Below are 8,335 nucleotides of genomic sequence, written 5' to 3' on the forward strand. Positions count from 1 at the left end.
CTCATACAACTCATATTTGTTCTTTCTAGGCTCGTGGCGAAATCGAACAAATCTAGCACCCCTTGCCTACTTTGAGTTTATTGTGAAGGACTCTAATCAAGTCAGCCTCCTCTCGCCTAATTCAACAATTTTTTTTTTCCTTTTGTTTTTGCATGTGATTAGTCTAGGGCCTCCTCAAACTCTTAAAAAATAGTATGACTGGCAGCCGATATTGTCCGTTGGCAAACCGTCGAGTGTCTGGCTCTAATACCATTTATAGTAGCTCAAACCCACTGCCATCAGATATAGTCTGCTTTGGCACATTACGTATACCCGTTAGTCTCGTGATTTTAAAATGTGTCTGCTAGGAAGAGGTTTCCACCTTGTAAAAAATGTTTCATTCCCCTATTCAACCGACATGAGATCTCACATAAAAATACTATTTATTAGACATTAATACAATCTACATAGTTAGATTATATGATCTTCACCCTCACAATTGTTCAAATATACAAGTTTTTTTTTTCTTTTTTAGTTAAATGATGTTCATTTTAGTTATTAAGAAGTTTAAATTAAATGTTTTTACACTTATAAAGGATTTAACTAATAAAAAGAACATAAATCTAAAAAAGTCACTTGCACTCAACTTATCACAATTGCCTTTTCTTGGCAGCACATTTGGCGATTATGCGGCACTCACTCTCAACACTGAGTGAATCAAGCCAACTTCGGATCATGTTGCCTACAGTTGGGCAACGTATATTCAAGCCTCGGGTCCTGATTTAAAAATAAAATTTTAGAAAACGGGGGAGAGAGGTTTTGAAAAAAGAGTTTCGAAAGCAAGAATAAGAGAGATTGAAAGTAGTATTATATAGCATGTAAGCAAAAAGACAACAACAACCGTTTAACCCGTATATAACTTTTCAGATATGCATAATTTTACAACTAGACATATTCCCCTATAGTACATTTTGAGGCATTTCATGTTTACCACGAGTAGCGATGATTTCGCCAAAATGTCATACTCTTAAAGAAACAAGAAGGAAATAATACAACATGAAAGCAGTAAAAGATAGCGGTAAAGTAGTACAAGGCAAGAGTTTCGGTGTGTAACGGGCATGCGGTCATAGGCAACATGCCTTAGACAAGCAAGACCGTGACACAACGCGTAGATTGAAAGTCTAATTTATAACATGACCTTTAATATTAATAATACATAATCAATGTTCTACACAAAATGGATAAAATAATGCTACGAAAGATTCTCGGGTTGAATTTATTATTTTCTTAGACCTTTTCAAAGTCTAGTCTAGATTTTAAATATTCCAAAGTAGAACATATAAATTACAATTCAATTGATTATGCAACGAATATGAACATAATTATAAAAATATACATGCATGCAAAACGTGATTTGGAAGATTAATTTATAATATGATATTTAATATTAATTATACATAACCCATATAATGGATAGAATAATGTTGAGAAAAATGATTTCTTGTTGATTTTTTCATTTTCATCATCTTTTCAAAGTCTCTTATATGTATTGTTTATGTGGGAGAGGAAACATTTAGAATTAAATCATGGTTGAAATTTAGAATTAAAAATAAATATTAAACCATGATTGTAGTTAGTTAGTTAATTAATTAATTAATTTTAAAAAAATTGATTTCTGTCACAATAATTTGACGTGACATCTTTCTCTTCTTTGATCATATTAATTTAGTTGCAATTACTTAGATTTTAATTAAAAATTAAACCATACAAACATTATCTTTCTATTTACCTCNTAGAGTTGTAATTAGTTAGTTAATTAATTGGCACGAACATGCATCACTTCTTCGAACATGCATCACTTTCCTGGGGCACGTCATCAAGTGTTGAGAAATCAAAATGGATAGCGATAAGATTAATGCTATCCAGGATTGGAGAGTCCCCACTTTAGTGACTGAACGATCATTNCCTTTTTGGGATTAGCAAACTAATATAGGTAGTTCGTTGAAGGGTTTTCACAATAATCCGCCCCATTAACAGAACTTTTGAACAAAAACCAATCTTGGTTGTGGTCAAACGAGTGTCAAAAGAACTTCAAAGATCTAAAGACAACCATGACGAGGGGTCTTGTCCTTAGTTTGGCAGACGTCTCTAAGCCTTTTGAAGTATTGATGGATGCATCTGACTTTGTCCTTGGGGGTGTCCTTTTTGAGGAACGCCATCGTATCGCCTATGAAAGCAAGAAGCTCAATAATGCGGAAAGGAAATACACTTTCTCCAGAAAAGAAATGTTTGTAGGCAATATATCTTGGGATCCAACTTCGTAGCGAGGACAAACAACAGTGTCATTTGCCACTTCTTCGATCAATCAAAGTTGATGTCATAGCAAGAATTATTAAATGAGTTCGAGTTCAAGTTCGAACATAAAATAGGAAAGAGTAACTAAGTGGCCGATGCATTGAGTCGAAAGGGCGAACATGTAGCCCAGAGAATGCTAACCCACATTCAGTCAAGTAAGATTAGTGGGTTGATGCGCAACATCATAAGGGAACACCTATATCAAAGCTATTGTTGATCCTAGCCAACAGGGTTAGAAAAGTCAGAAGACTTGTACGGAGCATTTGAGAATTCCAAGTCCAATGGAAAAATCTTCCTATAGATGAAATTAGTTGGGAACGCACTAAAGATCTGAACTCTGCCGCGATCCACATTGAAGATTTCAAACATAGACGGTTGACAAGGACGTCAACCATTTAAGTGGGGGAGGTGTCATTGTCATGCTTGTCTAGAACATGTTGTCCATAGCCGCATGGCCATGACATGTCAAGCCCTTTATCTTCTTTTATGTCGTATTGCTTTGCTCTTGTATTTTTTTGTTTGTAGTATCCAACGAAATCATGTCAAGTTTTCTAGAACCTATTCTTAGAAGGAAAGGGCCTGATTAACATCATGGCGAGTATAAATGTCATATATACAAGTCAAACCTCCCTTTTCCTCGCCCGTAGCTTACTTTGAACATGTTTATAAATCATGCATACATGATCTGGTCAAAAACATAATCACATTATAAGCTTCCTTTAACTAGATCTAGTTTGAAATTTATCTAAGGACACTTCGTCGGCAACTAATCCGTATGAACTGTATACCTCTCGGACTAGTACCTAAAACTAGCGCATTAGACCAACTCGGCCATCCTTATTAAGATCACACTTACAACGAACACACTCGATCTAGATGAACACAAAGAATAGGAGAGAGAAAATGCAAGGAGAACTCTGGCTAAAAAGATTTGTATTGATGACTTCAAGCATGTAGAGAGAATACAGAAAATAGAAAGTTCCATTTTCAAAGCTACGGGGATATATATATATTGTTCAGTTTACTATATATAGTTTTACCAGATTTAACCATCTACTATATATAGCTATACCAGATATAGCTTTACCAAATATAGCTTTACCGGATATAGCCGTTGACCAAGCTATAAATAAGAGAGCTCCATGACCTAACAATTCTCCCACTTGGAGACTGATCCAGTCAACCAAGAATTTCATTCTCAAACGATCACTACACCATACCAATTAAGGCTTTGCATAACCTTAATTTTCCAACATCAACACATTTTGTCAACATGTCTGCTGGATTCTTTGCACCCTCTATCTTCTCCAAACACATATCGCCTTCTTCCATTAACCTGCGAGTGAAATGATATCGCGTGTTTTGTCCTTGAGTGATAGACTGGGTTTTTCACCAACTGTATGATACTCTGACTATCTATATAAAGGATCTTCTTGCACTGCACCATAACACAACTCTCACAAAGACCCATATCAACAGATTTTAAGCCTTCCAAAGCTCCTTTCACAGTCAGCATGTTCATTCCTTTGACGCTCATATGTCCAAGTCTATTGTGCCATAGACTTGAATTGGAAGCACTCTCAGCAGCAGCAGTCATGTTTATACACTCTGCAGTAGTGTATAAGGTTCCAGATTTTGTGCCACGCGCAACAACCNCACAGCAGCAGTCATGTTTATTAGTGTATAAGGTTCCAGATTTTGTGCCACGTGTAACAACCATGGCACCCTTCACAATCTTCCACGAACTCTTTCCAAACTCTGCTGCATAGCCTGTGCTATCCAACTGACCAATAGAGATCAGGTTCTTCTTGAGACCAGGAATGTATCTGACATCTTGTAATGTCCATTGATTTCCTGCTGGAGTTTGTATGGAGACATCTCCCTNTGACAAGATACACCTTCTCGTAATTTCCAAACATGATATTCCGGAACAACTCTTTATTTGGAGACGAATGAAAAGATGCACCTGAATCCAAAATCAAGGATTCAATCGAACTGTCCACACTGAGGATTAGAGCATCCCCAATGTCGTCTGCTTAATTTATAAAATCATCATCATCTCCAGATTTATGATTCTACTTCCTCTTTGGTCTTGTACAATCTGTCCGAAAATGACCTTTTTCTCCACAATTCCAACACGTTACGTTTGGTCTATTTGGAGATTTTTCTCGGTTCTTTAATTTTGATCGCCCTTTGTTTGGGCCCTTAAGTTTACTTCTTCCCCGTTGGTCAACACTTAGAGCACTACCAGATGAATTTCCAATTTTTTGTCTGCGAATACTTTCGCTGAGAACTACATCTCGAATTTCATCAAACTTCAGTTTATCAGATCCTCGCGAACTGCTGATTGCGGCAACAACAGTATCCCACGACTCGAGTAAAGATGACATCAAAATCAATGCTTTAATTTCATCCTTGAAATTAATTTCCACCGAACTCAGTTGACTTACGATCATATTGAATTCATTTATATGATCAACAACAGATCCACCTTCAGACATCAGTAGATTGAACAATCTCCACATCAAATACACTTTGTTCATAGCCGACGATTTTTCGTACATATTCGACAGCGCCTTCAACATATCTGACGTTGTCTTCTCCTTGATGATATTGAACGCCACGTTTCTGGATAGCGTCAACCGAATCAGCCCTAAGGCTTGTCGATCCTTGAGCTTCCACTGCTCCGTGGTCATGGTATCCGACATCACCCCCAACAAGGGTTCGTGAAGACCTTTCTGATACAGATAATTTTCAATTTGCATTTTCGAGAAACCGAAATCTGATCCATTGAATTTCTCAATTCCAATCTTTGAACTTTCCATCTTCACAGATCGTGGTGACTTCCGCCTAGCTCTGATACCAGTTGTTAGGATCGCACTTACAACACACACACTCGATCTAGATGAACACAAAGAATAGGAGAGAGAAAATGCAAGGAGAACTCTAGCTAAAGGGATTTGTATTGATGACTTCAAGTATGTACAACAAGAGAGAATACAAAGAATAGAAAGTTCCATTTTCAAAGCTCTACTGGACCGGATATATATATAGTTCAGTTTACTATATATAGCTTTACCAGATTTAACCATCTACTATATATAGCTATACCGGATACAACTTTACCAAATATAGCTTTACCGGATATAGCCGTTGACCAAGCTATAAATAAGAGAGCAGACTCCATAACCTAACAAACTTGACTATCTGTTTCTATTTTATTTTGTAACAACTCAAGCCCGCCGCTAGACAATATTGTTCGCTTGGGCCTGTTACGTATTGCTGTCAACTTCATGACTTTAAAAGAAACATCTTGGTCACATCTAGGAGATGAGGAGGTCTATTGGATTTCTAGGCCAGTTAGGTGGCTTAATTTCGTCTTCTAGCTCCAGGTTACTCTATTCTGACTCCACGAAGATCTTTAGTCTGGGAGCACTAGGGTCTAAACCCTCTAACCGTTGCTCACGATTCTAACGTGCTTAGGCTACTAGAGGCATCCTGATCTTGGTCATGGTCTAGCCAACCTAACTCTAACACCCAAGCTCGGTGTAGATAAACATACTCCATAGGGAGAACACATAGTCAAATACTTGGAGCTAACAAATACTATATCATCCACAATACCTGGAGCTAACAAATATTGTATAAACATGAGTACATTTGAATTTCGTCCTTCGAATTTGCTCCAAGTATCGCCGCTACTTGTTTCCTATTAGAAAGTTCATCTCGTTTCGTTAATAACTCAAATTTCTTATTGCCTTAAACAATATAAATTTTAGCTTTGGGATGGTTCGAGATAGTGGAATTTGATGAAAACCTCTATATCGTATAACCAACATAACTCTTATACCCTAGTTTTTTTTGTAGATAAACATGCTAGATAGGGAGAACACACTGTCAAACACCTGCAGCTAACACATACTGTATCATGCACAATACATGCAAACAAGCTCAATATGAAGATAATATCTATAAATAAACCTCGAGAACAGATAACAATAGCTAATCTTGTTTTCTAACAAATTAGAGTGGCGCAGCGGAAGTATGGTGGGCCCATAACCCATAGGTCCTTGGATCAATACTTCGCTCTGATAGAGGAGAAAGATTTTAAAATTAATTGAAGTGCATACAAATTAATGCTAACATATATTATCTACTTTGGCCCGTTATGCATCGTCGTCAGCGTCACAGTTTTAAAATGTGTCTTGGTCATGTCATGTCCAGGAGTTGAAGAGGTTTATTGGATTGGATCGGGCTCAAAATTTATAAACAAAACAGTTTTACAAGTTCCTTGTCAAAATTTTATATTTTAAGAGCATGTAAATATAAATTAATTCATACAAGATTCTTAATCCATGACTCCGAAGCTTAAGGAATGGTTGTCCACCACTAGTTACGTATGCTAGCCTCACATTTTAAAACGTTGACCATTTTACCTCTCCATTCAATGCCGAGTCTCACTATAAAAAATATCAGGTCTATAATGGGATTCAAACCCAAGCCTTTTCGGAATAGTACCTGAAACTGGAAACTTAGGCTAGCTTTGTAATCTTGACTATTTTTTTATTTGTAACATATACAAATTACTTCTAGCATATATAATCCACTTTGGCCCGTTATGCATCGTCGTCACCTTCACGGTTTTAAAATGCGTCTTGGTCATGTCTTGGAGTTGAAGAGGTTTATAGGATTCCTAGGCTAGCTAGGTTGCTTAGCACGAGCTTTTGGTTCCAGGTTACTCTATTTTGACACCTTGACTCTTTCTTTAGTCCTGGAGTAATAGAGTCTATTTCCTCTTAACGTCGTCACGATCCTAAGGTGCTTAGTCTAGTGTATGCATCTTGACCTAAGTCATCGTATAACCAACCTAACTCTTACACCCCCAACTTTGTGTAGATAAACACGCTTGATAGGGAGAATACACTGTGAAACACTTGGAGCTAATACATACTGTATCGTGCACAATACAAGCAAACAAGCTCAACAGTAAGATGATATCCATAAATCACCCTGGAGCCCAAATCACAATAGCTCATCCTTCTTTCTAACAAATTTGAGTGGTGAGTGGAAGCGTGATGGGCCCATAACCCATAGGTCCCAGGATTGAAATTCGGCTGTGATAGGTTTTACAATGACATTTAAAATTTGAAAGGAAGAGCGTGTGATATGACTCCTAAGCTTTATAGATTGCCGCCCACCATCGATACTTTGCTTATTAAAAATGGGATTCAAACCCATGCCCTTTTAAAAAGCTTTTGGGTCTAGGTTACTCTATTCTGACTCCTTGACTCTATCTTTATTCCTGGAATGTCTAGGAGTTGAAGAGGTTTATTAGATTCCTAGGCCAGCTAGGTTGCTTAACATGAGCTTTTGGTTCCAAGTTACTCTATTTTAACTCCTCGACTCTTTTTTTAGTCCTCGAGTAATAGGGTCTATTTCCTCTTAACGTCGCCACGATCCTAAGGTGCTTAGTCTAGTGTACGCATCTTGACCTAAGTCATCATATAACAAACCTAACTCTTACATCCTAGCTCCGTGTAGATAAACACGCTAGATAGGTTGAACACACTATCAAACACCTGGAGCTAATACATACTTTATCATGCACAATACAAGCAAACAAGTTCAATGGGATGATAATATCATAAATCACCCTAGAGCATAGATTACAATAGCTCATCCTCTTTTCTAACAAATCAGAGTGTCGTAGCGGAAGCCTGGTGGGCCCATAACCCATAGAGAAGAAAGATAAAACCTGGCTTTAATAGAGAAGACCTATTTATCCGCCGCTCAACGGAAAAATAATATCTATAAATCACCCTGGAGCATAGATTACAATAGCTCATCCTTTTTTCTAACAAATTAGAGTGGTGTCATGGTGGGCCCATAATCCAGGTCCTAGGACTGAAACCTAGATCTAATGGAGAAGACAGGAGAAGACAAGACTTTAATATTGATAGATAAAACTCGCTGCTAAATCACCTTAGAGCACAGATCACAT

Source organism: Cucurbita pepo, chromosome LG06, assembly GCF_002806865.2.
Source record: "Cucurbita pepo subsp. pepo cultivar mu-cu-16 chromosome LG06, ASM280686v2, whole genome shotgun sequence".
Taxonomy (NCBI): domain Eukaryota; kingdom Viridiplantae; phylum Streptophyta; class Magnoliopsida; order Cucurbitales; family Cucurbitaceae; genus Cucurbita; species Cucurbita pepo.